Source organism: Panthera uncia, chromosome D2 (genome assembly GCF_023721935.1).
Source record: "Panthera uncia isolate 11264 chromosome D2, Puncia_PCG_1.0, whole genome shotgun sequence".
In the NCBI taxonomy this organism is placed as follows: domain Eukaryota; kingdom Metazoa; phylum Chordata; class Mammalia; order Carnivora; family Felidae; genus Panthera; species Panthera uncia.
The window spans coordinates 21,590,160-21,605,499 of record NC_064818.1 but is presented as its reverse complement, the minus strand read 5'-3'; the positions used below and the strand labels follow the sequence as shown (position 1 = coordinate 21,605,499).

The 15,340-nt window shown below is 36.9% G+C and overlaps 1 pseudogene; it reads left to right on the top strand.

Annotated features, from left to right (window-relative positions):
• The first annotated feature begins 752 nt into the window (after positions 1 to 752).
• LOC125933246 (dnaJ homolog subfamily A member 1-like) lies at positions 753 to 2,012 on the top strand (annotated as a pseudogene).
• The last annotated feature ends 13,328 nt before the right edge of the window (positions 2,013 to 15,340 follow it).

Genomic DNA, 15,340 nt, shown 5'->3' with positions numbered 1-15,340 from the left:
TAAGCATCTGACTCTTGATCTCGACCCAGGTCATGATCTCATGGTTCATGTGTTAGAGCCCTTCATCAGGCTCTGCACTGATGGCACAGAGGCTGCTTTGCATTCTGTCTCCCACTCTCTCTCTCTGCCCCTCACCTGCTTGTGCTCTTGCTCTCTCACTCTTTCTCAAAATAAATAAATCAACTTTAAAAATTAATTAATTAACTAATTAATTTCAAAAAACAAAACATGTATATATTGTTTTCATGAGTCCTTTCTTTTATGTTCCTATGTGAGTATAGTTGACATACATTGTTACATTAGTTTCAGGTGTACAGCATAGTGATTGGACAATTCTATACATCATGCTATGCTCACCACAAGCGTAGCTACCATTTGTCACCATACAACATTGTTATAATGTCACTCATGACATTCTCTATGCTTTGCCTTTTATCCCCATGACTTATTCATTCCATAACTGGAAGCCTATATCTCCCTCCCTTTCACCCATCTTGTCCACCCTCTAGCAGCCATCAGTTTGTTCTCTGTATTCATTGATCTGATTCTGCTTTTTGTTTCTTTGTTCATTCATTTGTTTTTTTTTAGATTTCACATATGACTGAAATCATATGGTATTTGTCTTTCTTAGTCTGACTTATTTCACTTAGCATTACACATTCTTTGTCCATCTATGTTGTCTCAAATGGTACAATCTTGAGCAGAACTTTCCAGAATGCTTGGTCAGAAGTGGAGGAGCCACGGCTGCCCAAACTACACCCAGGAATGAGCTCCTTCCCACTCCCTCACACCAACCTTGGCCTGCTCACCTGCTGTAGAAAATGGTGAAAGAAACTACTTACTGTGATGTTTGGGGGTCAAACCCAGTGCTACCCAGGAAGAATTGAAAAAGGTTTACAGGAAACTGGCTTTGAAGTACCACCCTTACAAGAATCCAAATGAAGGAGAGAAGTTTAAACAGATTTCTCAAGCTTATGAAGTGCGCTCTGATGCAAAGAAAAGGGAATTATATGACAAAGGAGGAGAACAGGCAATTAAAGAAGGTGGACCAGGCAGTGGTTTGGACTCTCCCATGGACACCTTTGATACGTTTTTTGGAGGAGGAGGAAGGATGCAGAGAGAAGGGAGAGGTGAAAATGTTGTACATCAACTCTCTGTAACCTTAGGAGATTTATGTAACAGTGCAATAAGAAAACCAGTTCTGTAGAAGAATGTGATTTGCAACAAATGTGAAGGCCAAGGTGGTAAGAAAGGAGTGGTAGAATGTTGTCCCAATGGCTGAGGTACTAGAGTGCAAATAAGAATTCATCAGACAGGATCTGGAATGGTTCAGCAAATTCAATCTGTGTGCATTGAGTGCCAGGACCCTAGGGAATGGATCAGTCCTAAAGATAGATGTAAAAGCTGCAATAGAAGGAAGAGAATTCGAGAAAGGAAGATTCTAGAAGTTCATATTGACAAGGGCATGAAAGATGGCCAGAAAATAACATTCCATGGTGAAGGAGACTAAGAACCAGGACTGGAAACACGAGCTATTATCATTATTTTAGATCAGAAGGGCCATGCTGTTTTTACTTGGTGAGGAGAGGATCTTCTCTTGTATATGGACATACAGCTGGTTGAAGCACTGTATGGCTTTCAAAAGTCAATATCTACTCGTGACAACAGAACCATTGTCATCACCTCTCATCCAGGTCAGACTGTCAAGCAGGGAGATATCAAGTGTGCTAAATGAAGGCATGACAATTTATTGTAGGGTGAATATGAAAAGGGTCACCTAATCATCGAAATTAAGGTAAACTTTCCTGAGAGCGGCTTTCTCTCTCCTGATAAACTCTTTGCTAGAAAAACTCCTATCTGAGAAGAAGGAAGTAGAAGAGACTGATGAAATGGACCAGGTAGAACTGGTGCACTTTGGTCCAAATCAGGAAAGATGGCACCATCACAATGGAGAAGCATATGAGAATGATGAACATCTTCCTGGGGATGGTGTTCAGTGTCAGACCTCTTAATGGGGCCTGTGAATAACCTGCTGGCATCTTGTATGCAGTAGTGAATGAGAGAAAGACTGTAATCATAGCTCATTGTTTCTGTTTTAATATTCAACTATTGTAATGTTTTAAAAGTTAAATGAAGAATAAACTCAAATATTAAAACTCTGCCTTTGCCCCATATGTATGATGACTTCAGTGTGCAAGATGAGTTTAACACTCGTAAAAACTACTTTAAAAAAAAAAATCTCCCCTAGCATTTGTTAGGCCATACCTTGTAACTGATTTCAGCTCTAGGTACCTGAAACAGTTTAGACTGAAATGCTAGGTGTATGTATTGATTTCAGTGTATGACCCTTAATTGGCAAACTATGAAGTTAAAAGTTGTGTTTAATTGGCAGTCAGAAGAAGAACTTAACTTGTAGGGAAGTGTTGGTCTGTAGTTCTATTCAATGGGATTGATTGTGATGCTTCTGCAATTATTCTATTGCCTCAACTGTTATTTGAAGATGGCATGCTGTGTGATTAATTGGGCCTGTGGTATCAGTGGTGGAAAGGTACCTTGCTAAAGAAGCATTTATCATAATCTGCCATTTGAGGGCTTGCTCTTATAGAACTGCATTCCCTTCTGCTGTGCCATCTTATATATATTATATAAAATTTTATATCTTATGTATATTTGTATATTTTTCATATTTATTTACATTTTATATACATATAAAATCAGTCCTGGTTACACTTTTTTTCCTTCTCTTTGTACCATGATAAGCTTCAGAGTAATGACTTTGGGAGCAGGGTAACTTAGAGTGAAGAGACATTTGCATGGAGAAGTGAATTTGCATGTATGAGCTAGGAAGGTGTTTCTTAGGTATGTTACAGGCTTACTTTAAACCATTTAACTTACACCCCATAATTTAAATGTTGGTAGTATAGTAAATTATGATGCATAGCTTTAATTGTATGTTTATAAGTTATGTTCACAAGCTTGAATCTGGATATCAGAATTAAGCAATTCTTGAACTATATGAATGTCTCCTTAATATACTGATTACAAAGCAAAAAAGAAATGGTACAATCTCATCCTTTTTAATGCTTTGTAGTATTCCAGTATGTGTGTGTGTGTGTGTGTGTGTGTGTACCACATCCTCCGTATCCAATCATTTATCCATAAATACTTAAGATGCTTGTATATCTTGGCTACTGTAAATAATGGTGAAATAAACATAGTGATGCATATATCATTTTGAATTACTGTTTTTGTTTTCTTTGGGTAAATACCCAGTAGCAGAATTACAAGATCAAATAGTATTTCTATTTTTAATTTTTTGAGGAACTTCCATATTGTTTTTCACAGTGGCTGTACCAATTTCACAGTCACTGTCCCACCAACAGTGAATGAGGGTTCCTTTTCCTCCACATCCTCCCCAACACTTATGTCTCTTTTATTCTAATTATTCTGACAGGTGTAAGGTGATGTCTCACTGAGGTTTTGATTTGCATTTCCCTGGTAATTAGTAATGTTGACTAATCATTAATCATGAATCCCCTTTCAATTTACTGACAAATTTTTTGACCAGTGCTAATCACATTGGATAATAGGGCTTCTACTATGTATGGTCATTCCAAGTAAACCCTATTTTCAATATGAACAAGGTAGCACTTTTACCAAAATTTATATTTGTAGCCTTTAGGTACTAAACCATTGTCAAGATAAATATTATCTTCTCGGTCTAACATCCTAGCATAATGATCAGTTGCAAGGTTAACATTTCAGTGGACCAAAATCAAGGTAATACCTATGGAAACACTCCACTATGAAGTTGCCTTTTTCTTCTTGATCTCATAAAAATGTTCATGTGAAATATTCCTAATTAGGTCAAAATTTTGAGAATCAATAATCATTAGTAATTTTATGTACCAGACCCTACTAATAAACATAGGCACACTATCTATATTTATACAGTTATTTTTCACAGCACTGAGAAAATTAAGTGCCGAGATAATAAGTTGCCCACAGTCACTGTAATGTGAAAGGCAATAGCCATGACTTGGCCTCTGGTCTCTTGGACTCCAAAGCTTGTACTCATCGATATAATGCTATCAAGAGCCCCCAGAATATGTCATTTTAATGCTACTCAACTAAAGGCTCCAAGTCTTTAGAATATCCAGATTTTATTTTTTTAAATGGTTTCATCGGGCGTTTGGTGTGACTCCATCAATTAAGCATCTGAATCATTTTTTAAATATAATTTATTGTCAAATTGGCTTCCATACAAAACCCAGTGCTCATCCCAACAGTGTCCTCCTCAATGCTTATCACCCACTTTCCCCACTGCCACATCCCCCATCAATCCTCAGTTTGTTCTCTGTATTTAAGAGTCTCTTATGGTTTGCCTCCCTCCCTCTCTGTAACTGTATTTTCCCCTTCCCTTCCCCCATGGTCTTCTGTTAAGTTTCTCAAGATCCACATGTGAGTGAAAACATGATACCTGTCTTTCTCTGACTGACTTATTTCACTTAGCATGATACCCTCCAGTTCCATCCACGTTGCTGCAAATGGCCAGATTTCATTCTTTCTCATTGCCAAGTAGTAATCCATTGTATATATAAACCACATCTTCTTTATCCATTCATCCATCAATGGACATTTGTGCTCTTTCCATACTTTGGCTATTGTCGATAGTGCTGCTACAAACTTTAGGATGCATGTGTCCCTTTGAAACAGCACTCCTGCATCCCTTGGGTAAATTCCTAACAGTGCTATTGTTGGGTCATAGGGTAGTTCTATTTTTAATTTTGTGAGGAAGCTCCACACTGTTTTCCAGAGTGGCTGTACCAATTTGCATTCCCACCAACAGTACAAGAGGGTTCCCATTTCTCCACATCCTCACCAGCATCTATAGTTTCCTGATTTGTTCATTTTAGCCACTCTGACCAGTGTGAGATGGCATCTCAGTGTGGCTTTGATTTTTATTTCCCTGAAAGCATCTGAATCTTGAATCGGCTCAGGTCACAATCCCAGGGTTGTGGCATTGAGCCCCACATCAGGCTCTGCACTGAGCGTGGAACCTGCTTAAGTTTCTCTCTCTCTCTCTCTCTCTCTCTCTCCTTCCCTCCCTCCCCTGAGCTCTCTTTTTCTCTCTAAAATTAAAAAAAACTATTAAAAATGGTTTCACATAATTTTTTAAGTCAGTGGTTATAACATGCAATTATATAATTTAAAAATACTAAATGCTCCTGCGCAAAATTTCTTTGGAACAGAAAGTATAAATACATATTACTAATAAGAAAGTACTTCAAAGGAAGGATATAAAAGGAGTAATCCTTGGACTTTTAACTCATTCATACAAATACTCTAGGCTTGTACTCAGCACTGAGAAACACCAAGATGTCTAAGATAATATTATTGTCCTCAAGGAGCCTGTGGTCTGTGTGAGATAATTAAGCAGCTGTAACATGATATCCTAGCAGTTCTTTTTTTTTTTTTTAGATATAATTTATTGTCTAAAGGTTTGTGATAGTTTTGTCATTGAAAAAGTATATCTATATAACTTATTGTCAAGTTGGCTAACATACGGTGTATACAGTGTGCTCTTGGTTTTGGGGGTAGATTCCTGTGATTCATCGCTTACATACAATACCCAGTGCTCATCCCAACAAGCGCCTTCTTCAATGCCCATCACCCATTTTCCCCTCTTCCCTGCCCTCCCACCAACAGTTCTAATAGAGATCTACCCTAAACACTGCAGAAGCAAGAGGTGATGAAAACTTAACAAACTGGTTATAGAAGGAACATATCTCAACACAATGAAAGCCATATATGACAAGCCAACAACTAACATCACACCAACAGTGAAACGTTGAGAGCCTTTCTTCTAAGACCAAGACCAAGAAAAGGGTGCCGACTCTCATCACTCCTATTCAACAGAGTACTGGAAGTCCGTACTAAAACGATCAAGCATGAAAAAGAAATAAAAGTCGTCCAGCACAAAAACAGACACATAGATCAATAGAACAGAACAGAGAGCCCAGAAATAAACCCACAATTAATGACAAGAAATATGCAATGGGGAAAAGACAGTCTGGTCAAGAAATGGTGTTGGGAAAACTGGAAAGAAACATGCAAAAGAATGAAACTGGACCACCTTTTTACCACAAACACAAAAATAAAATCAAATGGACTTTAAATCAAAAGTCCCTAAAATGTGAGACCTAAAACCGTAAAACTTCTAGAAGAAAACATAGGCAGTAATTTCTTTGACATTCATTGGCTGTAGAAACATTTTTCTAGCTATGTCTCCTCAAGCAAAGGAAACAAAAGCAAAAATAAACTTGGGACTATACCAGAATAAAAAGCTTTTTGCACAATGAAGGAAGCCACCAACAAAATGACAAGGCAACCTACTGAATGGGAAAAGATATTTTCAAATGATACATCCAATAAGGGGTTAGCATCCAAAATATATAAAGAACTTATACAATTCAACACCTAATAATAATAATAATAATCTGATTAAAATGGGCAGTGGACCTGAATAGACGTTTTTCCAAGGAAGACACACAGATGGCCAACAAACACATGAAAAGATGCTCAACATCATTCATCATCAGGGAAATGCAAACCAAAACCACAATGAAATATCACATTATGCCTATCAGAATAACTAGAATCAAAAAGACAAGAAACAACAAGTATTGGTGAGGGTGTGGAAAAAAGACACTCTCATGCACTGTTGGTGGGAATGCAACCTGGGAGAATATGGATATTCTCCAAAATATTAAAAATAGAAATACCATATGATGCAATAATTCCACTACTATTTTCCCAAAGAAAACAAAAAAGATATATGTACTCCTATGTTCATTTCAGCATAATTTATAATAGTCAAGATATGGAAGCAACACAAGTGTCCACTGACTGATGAATGGATAAAGAAGATGTGTGTGTGTGTGTGTAATAGAATATTACTCAGCCATAAAAAAGAATGAGATACTGCCATTTACAACATGGATGGACCTAGAGGGTATAATGTGAGGTGAAATAAGTCAGACAGAGAAAGATAATACTATATGATTTCATTCATATGTGGAATTTAAGAAACAAAACAAATGAACAAAAAAATGAGACAAACAAATAGAAACCAGAGTATTTTTTTTCTTTTCCTTTTTTCTTTTTGAGAGAGAGAGAGCATGTCAGTGGGGGGAGAGGAGCAGAGGGAAAAAGAGAATCTTAAGCAGGCTCCATACTAGGCACAGAGTCCAGTGAGGAACTTGACCCCACAACCAAGGGATCATGACTTGAGCTGAAATCAAGAGTCAGATGCTCAACCAACTGAGCCAACTAAGCACCCCAAAAACAGACTCTTAATATAGAGACCAAACTGGTGGTTGCCAGAAGAAAGGTAAGTAGGGGGATGGGTGAAATAGAAAAAGGAGTTTAAGCATGATGGACACTATGTATAGAATTGTTGAATTATTATATTGTACATCTGAAACTAATACACCACTGTATGTTAATTATACTTCAATTTAAAAAGAAATAAAATTGGGGCACCTGGGTGGCTCAGTTAAGCGTTTGACTTCAGCTCAGGTCATAATCTCACAGTTCATGGGCTCAAGCCCCACATTGGTCTCTGTGCTGACAGCTTGGAGCCTGGAGCCTGCTTCAGGTTCTGTGTCTCCCTCTGTCTCTGTTCCTCCACCACTCATACTCTGACCCTCTCTCTCAAAAATAAATTTAAAAAATGAAAAAAAAATTTTAAGAAATAAAATGCATCCAGGGACACCTGAGTGGCTCAGTATATATGGAAAAGCCTAAAGACTCCACTCAAAAACTGTAAGAACTAATCAATGAATTTAGTAAAGTTGCAGGATATAAAATCAACATACTGAAATTGGTTGTGTTTCTATACACTAACAATGAAATATCTGAAAAAGAAAACAACCCCATTAACAATAGCATCAAAAATAATAAATAATTATAAATAAATTTAAAGAGGTGAAAGATCTGTATACTAAAAACTACACACTTTGACGAAAAACTGAATAAGATACAGACAAATAGAAATATATTCTGTGTTCATGGGTCAGAAGAGTGAATATTGTTAAAATGTCCATACTACCCAAAGCAATCTATAGATAGAATGCAATCCCTATCAAGATTCTAGTGACATTTTTCTCAGAAATAGAGGAAACAAACCTAAAATCCTAAAATTTGTATATAGCCAAAGCAATTCTAAATAAGAACAAAGGTGGAAGCACTATACCTCCTGATTTCAAACTATACTACAAATCTATAATGATCAAAATACTATTTGGAGGGCACCTGGCTGGCTTAAGCATCCGACTTCAGCAAAGGTCGTGATCTCACGGTCTGTGAGTTTGAACTTCACATCAGGCTCTGTTTTCCCAGCACACTAACCTTTTTCTATTGTGTATTCTTAGCGTCCTCGTAGAATATTAGTTCAACAAATTGTGCTGGGAAAACTGAATAACCACATGCAGAAGAATGAAATTGGATCCCTATTTTACACCACTCACAAAAATTAACTTAAAATGAATGGAAGACTTAAACATATGACCTGAAGTTATATGTCTCCTGAATAGGGGAAAGCTCCTTGACATTGGTCTTGGTGATGATTTTTTAGACATGACACCAAAAACACAAGCAACAAGGCAAAAACAAATAAGCAATTCTACACAAAACTAAAAAGCTTCTGCACAGCAAAAGAAATAACAGTATGAAAAAACAACCTATGGAATGGGAGAAAACATTTGCAGATCACAAATGTTTGTGATGCAGGTCTATTAAGAGGTTAATATCCAACATATATAAAGAACTCACATAATTCAGTAACCAAAAAAAAGCAACCCAATTTAAAAATGGGCAGAGGGACTAAACAGACAGTTTTCCAAAGTAGACATAAAAATAGCCAACAGGCACATAAAAAGATGCCCAACAATACTAACCCTCAGGGAGATGCAAATCAAAGATACAATGAGATATCATCTCACCCGTGTTAGAATGGCTATCATCAAAAAGACAAAAGCTAACAAATGATGGCAAGGAAATGGAGAAAAGAATTCTTGCACACTGTTGGTGGGGATGTAAATTGGTACAGCTACGGAAAAAGCATGAAGGTTCCTCAAAAAATTAAAAATAGAACTACCATAGGATCCAGTAGTCCCACTTCTGGGTATATATCTAGAGGAAGTGAAAACAGGATACAGAGAGATATCTTCACTCCATGTTCATTTTAGCATCATTCACAATAGCCGAGATACAGAAACAAACTGTCCACCAAAGGTTAAAGGAAATGTGTTATATATACATATATACAATGAAATGTTATTTGTCCATTAGAATAAAATCCTGCCGTTTGCAACAAAATAGGTAGATCTTGAGGGCATTATGCTAAGTGAAATAAGTCAGAGAGAGAAAGACAATTACTGTATGAGATTACTTAAATATGAAATTGAAGAAGTGCAAGTCATAGGTACAGAGTAGAATGGTGGTTACCAGAGTCTTGAAGGGGGTTAGGTGGGCAGTTGGGAAGATGTGGGTCAAAGAGTACAAACTTCCAGTTATAGGATAAATGCATCCTGGGGATATAATGCACAGCATTATGATTATGAATAACAATAATGTACTAGATACTTGATGTTGCTGAGAGTAGATCTTAAATGTTCTCACCACAAAAAAAGAAATGGAAATTATGTAATGTGAAAGAGATGTTAGCTAACACTAAGGTTATAATCATATTGTAATATATATGTATCAAATCAACATGATATATACCTTAAACTCGCACGGTATTATAATGAGATACATAATGCTTATTGAATTATCAGTCATATCTCAATAAAGCTGGAAAAAACAAAACAGGTGATAAATTTGCCAGGGAGTATGCTACAGAATGGAGTCTTGTCACTAACACTACAATTGCTGGCACATGGAACTAATAAAAGCAGACAACTTTTAGTCAGTTTTGTTTTGTGTTAAACAGTCTACAACCAATGCACTGGCTTCTGACCACACCCAGGTGAACTGTCCCCACCATCACCACCACCACCCCTGGCATGCCACTGTGAATTTGATCTAGATCTGGCTAAACAGAGAAGACATGGAAGGTCCTTTCAGAGAGAGACAGCCCCATATTTGAACAAGCATGGTGGTATGAAGAAAAAAGTAGGGGAAGAAGTTTCGTGTAGCTAAGCACAGGGTACAAAGAACCAAGCTGATATAAAGACAATCTAAAGTCAAGCCAGAATCTGAGCTGACTGCCTCAGGAAACCTGAGTAATCTGACACTCTCTAGTTCAAATTCTGGCTCAACCATTTAGCTTCTACATGATCTCAAAGCATAAACCTATCAAATTAACGTAATCACAAAATGCCTACTCTGTACAGTTGTGTGGATTGAAGGTGATGATGGATGTTTAATGCCCTGTATGGTATGAGTAGACAGTACAAAAGAGCCCACTGAAGGAGTTTAAACAGAAGAATGACATGTTTAGATGTGTGGTTTAGAATGATTTCTCTGACAACAGTGTGGAGTCAGGGAGATGAATAAGGAATTTGTGTGAAAGTACAGGTAAAGGAAGGAGAAGATATATATTCCAGCTAGCAGTTGTAGTATTTGAAGCAGGAAATAGGTTCTAGAGATATTTAGAGGAGGGGAGTGAACTAAATGTTAGCAGGAGTATGTGGATGCATCCAGCATTTTATTAGCCCACCAACAACCAAAGTGATGATTCACATTACTCTGAACACTTATTTATATCTACCTCTTAATAAAAAATAATAAATTTTGATTAAAAGATGTCAGGGTAAGGAGTCAAGTACACCAAGTTCAGTTCTGACTCAGCCCTAGCTGGCTCTGTGACCTATGTCTCAATTTCCTCATTCATAAATATGAAGAAAATATTCATTCCACCTAGTCATAGGATTTTGAAAAGAATGAAGAATATTATTATCAACAAAATTTCAAGGTTTATCACAGGCATTGAATTAATAAGAATGGAATTCTCCATGGTTATATACAATGTTATTGTGGGAAAAACTATGCTATTTTTGTAGCTTTCCTGTAAGTCTGAAATGATTCCAAAATAAAAGTTAAAACAGTTTTAAGGATGTGAATGCGCTTGCAACCCACGTGTGAGTCTAAAAAGCTGTTCTCAGAGATGCGGTCCGCAGAGAAGTGGGGACTATTCAAGCTGAGTTTCAGTGATGTTGCTCCGGCAGGTTGAATGACTTCCCAGTGACACACTGACTCTTGGAAGCTCCCTTGTGGCAAAATTCTGAAATCTCTTCTTGCCAAACCTTTCTTTTCATGTAAGAATCACAGTAAACAGCCAAATCAAACAGGAAATCTTTGGCTTGTTTTAAAGAAGACTTTGGAAAACCATGTCGAGTAGCCATTTGTCATTGCCACCAAGTCCTGGAGCTGCAGGGAGAGGAAACACCAGCCCATCTCCAAGAACTTTTCTCACATGGTCTTTCATACAAGATCAGAAAGTCCCTGTGGACCTCTTCTTGGAACCCAAATCTCTAGTACAAGAAAAATAGATGAACTTTTTTTTAACCAAAAATCATATGCCAGACACTATTAGCAGCTTCCATATCCTTTTGAATGGAAGAGTTTTTTAAAAGGTTTTCATCAGTAGGGAAAAATTAATGGGAAAATAAGATTGTGTGTGTGTGTGTGTGTCCAACATACTAAGGCCATTGGTATGAGAACAGAAGACATAAAAATAGCCACTGCATTGCCTAATTTCCTTCTAACCAAAAAAGCGCTTTACTGATGAAGAAGCAGAAGTTTAGGGAAGTGACGTGTCTTGCCTAAGAGTCTTTCCTCTTAAACTTAGAAGAGTTTTTCTAACTTCAGAACACTCATTCCTATCTGACACAATATATAGCAAATAGTCGTGGGTAGATCCCGGGAGAACTACAAACAAGAAATAAATTATGCACGAACGGCCATCATTGAAACAGGCTTTCACTGCCATGAAACTACTCTGCAGAGCCTGACCTAAAATCACCCACCCCCATTCAACCATAGGAAAAAGAAAGCCCCAACACAAGCACAGCCCCCTCCAAGCACACATAATCACTGGATTACAATTCTCTTCACATGCATACATGTAAAGAAAGGTCTTTCGAATGGAGCAAATAATCCATTAAATACTCAATTAAAGCCATTTCCAGAATGTACAAGAATGTGATTTAGGTCACATACGTGATGTCAGAACTACAGGTTGAATCTCATCGATCAATGAAGCAGAAGAAAATAAGATTGAAACCAGTTGTTTGGCTTCATGTAGCTAAAATAACTGCACGATTAACTAAATTTTTCTCTTTCTAACTGGTTGTCATGGTATTGTGCAGATAGAATCTTGGACTGAGACTGCAGACAACAACAAATTTGTGACATTCTGCCTTGACCCTTATATTGCAATTATATTAGGGCTGTCATTCTCAGATGACACAAAATCACAATACACTCTCGTAAAAATCTCAGAAATTTGGGGATGGGAAAGCCAAGGAGTCAAGGGAAAGCCATGTTTTTAATCATTTTAAAAGATGGTTTTATTATTTTCAAATACTATATACATTCAAAACTCAAATATATATGAGTATGAAAAATAAATTCAATTAAGACAATGAAAAAATGGTAAAGACCTGCATTGCATAGGAATATATCAAAAATACACATTTCTTACAGTTTACAAATATCAGTTGCTTTACACTGGGATAAAGCCACTTTGACTCAGTGAGAACTGCAATCATGATGATAGTCATTAACGTTTATTGGACATTCAGAACATACCAGAAGTTTTACATGTATTTTCTCATTAAACCAAAACCATTTTAAGATGGTGTCTAAGATGATCTCAATTTTACAAATGAAGAAACTGAGTTCAAGGAGCTAAGTACTTTGCCCACGATCACAGAGCTGGCAAGGGGTTGGACTCCTATCCATAAGACTCCACAGCCTGAAGCCTCAACTCCATCCTGACTAGCCTCTGAAAACACACACTCCAAACTGCCAGATATCCAAAGCTTATTCCTTCAGTTACATTTCTTATCCATCCCCTATTTCCAATCTCACTGAGACCAGAGGGCACCTTTCAAATGAAGAATCAATGTTCATTGCAGCATTATTTACAATAACCAAGATGTGAAAGCAACCCAACTGTCCATCAATAGATTAATGGGTAAAGAGATGGAATACATATGCAATGCAATATTACCCAGCTATAAAAAAAGAATGAAATCTTTCCACTTGTGATCTAGAGAGTATTATGCTAAGTGAAATAAGTCAGAGAAAGAAAAATACCATATGACTTCACTTACATTTGGAATCTAAAACAAAACAAAACAAATGAACAAACAAAACAAAAAAGAAACAGATGCATATATACAGAAAATAAGCTGTTGGTTAGTACAGAGGGGAGGAGTTGGGAGCAGGGGAAATCAGTGAAAGGCATTAAGAGGTACAAGTTTCCAGTTATAAAATAAATAAGTCATGGAGAAGCAATGTACAGCATAGGGAATAGACGCAATAATATTGTGATAACTTTGTATGTTACAGATGCTAACTAGACTTATCATGGGATCACTTCACAATGTATAAAAATATCAAATCACTATGATATACACCTGAAACTAATAGAATAATGTACATCAATCATACATCAATAAAAAAAGAATCAATGAATGATGAGTAGTTATCAATTTTGAAAGGTAAAAACAAACCTTGGAATCTAAAACAACTAACTGAAACACCCAACTCAAAATAAAGACATTTTTATTTCAGCAATAACATTCAGGATTTTAATCCACTTCCACCATTCTTTTTAATTTTTTTAATTTTTATTTTTTTACTTGAGAGAGAGAGCATGTGTGCAAGTCGGGGAGAGGGGTAGAAGGAGACAGAGAGAGAATCACAAGCAGGCTCCACACCCAGCATGGAGCCCAACAGGGAACTCAATCCCTGGGATCGTGACCTGAGCCAAAATCAAGAGTTGGATGCTCAACTGACTGAGCCACCCAGGTGTCCTCACTTCCACCATTTTTAAGAGATATATTTCTTCCTGGTTTGCTGGAGGTATTAAAATGAAGACTTTAAAACAAAGAAAAATAATTCTTCTCTAAGCCAAAGAAATTAGTGCTCCTAGAATCCACATTCAATCTGACCTTTCTATAACATATTCTGGTTAGTGCCTGGAGATGTGCACAGCGGTTATGGAAGTCTCTCTTCAGTCTCATTTCCCAGACACTGCACAGGGAAGATGTCAGGGAAGCCATGTTCGCCAGTGTTCTAGAGATGCAAATAGATACTAAAAGAGAATTAAATCAGCAAGAATATCGCAGCACGGGGACTCTGTATTATTTGCCCCTAGAGGTTCAAAAGTGGAAGATAGACAAAATAGACACTGTATCTCAGTGGGCAGAAGAAACAATTCATTATCTTAGAACACAATCCCTAATGTACGTGACTTAAAAATAAAAGGAAACGGCAATAAATTTTCATCTATAGTGGGTTTGATAGATCACAACTCTGATTTCCCCTCCCCACAGAATTATTAAGGAGAAAGTCAATATGAATATGCAACAGAGTTGTGTCCTGCTTTCTCTTTTTGGCAAACTGGTCTTGGCTCCTAATTCCCAGCAGCATCAATTAACAATGCATAATTTTAATAGAATGCTTGAAAATACAGAACTGCTGCTGTAAAAATTAATTGTCTTGAGCTGATTTCCTATAGACACCGTTAATCAATATTTTGCCATCCCACAAGCAGCTGCTAGCCTTCTTCCCGTCATTTGAGAGAGAAAGGAATATGAATAAGGTGACCACGTACTCTACAGGTGTGTGGGAGACATTTGAATTTTTAACATCTTGGAATGTAAAATCCGGGAAAGAAAATGAATAGTTTTGTATCTTAAGATAAAGCTGAAGTTCTTGAGAAGATTTCAGAGTGATTTAGATTAAATGATTTAATTAAATAAGGTCTGAATGAAGATTTCCTGTTACAGTGGTACCTAAAATGTGATCAATTGTTTGATGCCAAACTCTGGAAATTATACCCATTTACGTCAAAGAGTATTGCTTATGATCATTTGGTGTGTTCAGAAATAAAATGATGCAGTTTATATCACAGAAAATGTTTTCAAATCTCTAGATCAGCATGAATATTTGAAAAGAGCACTCACTTGAGAAGAACAGGAGTCCAGGCCCAGCTCTGCCACCTCTTATAACCTTGAGTAGGACAATGCAGAAAACTAACATTTCCCCTCTTGTAGTCAAAGTTTCCTCATCTCTAATGGGAGGAAGGAATCTCTAAAGG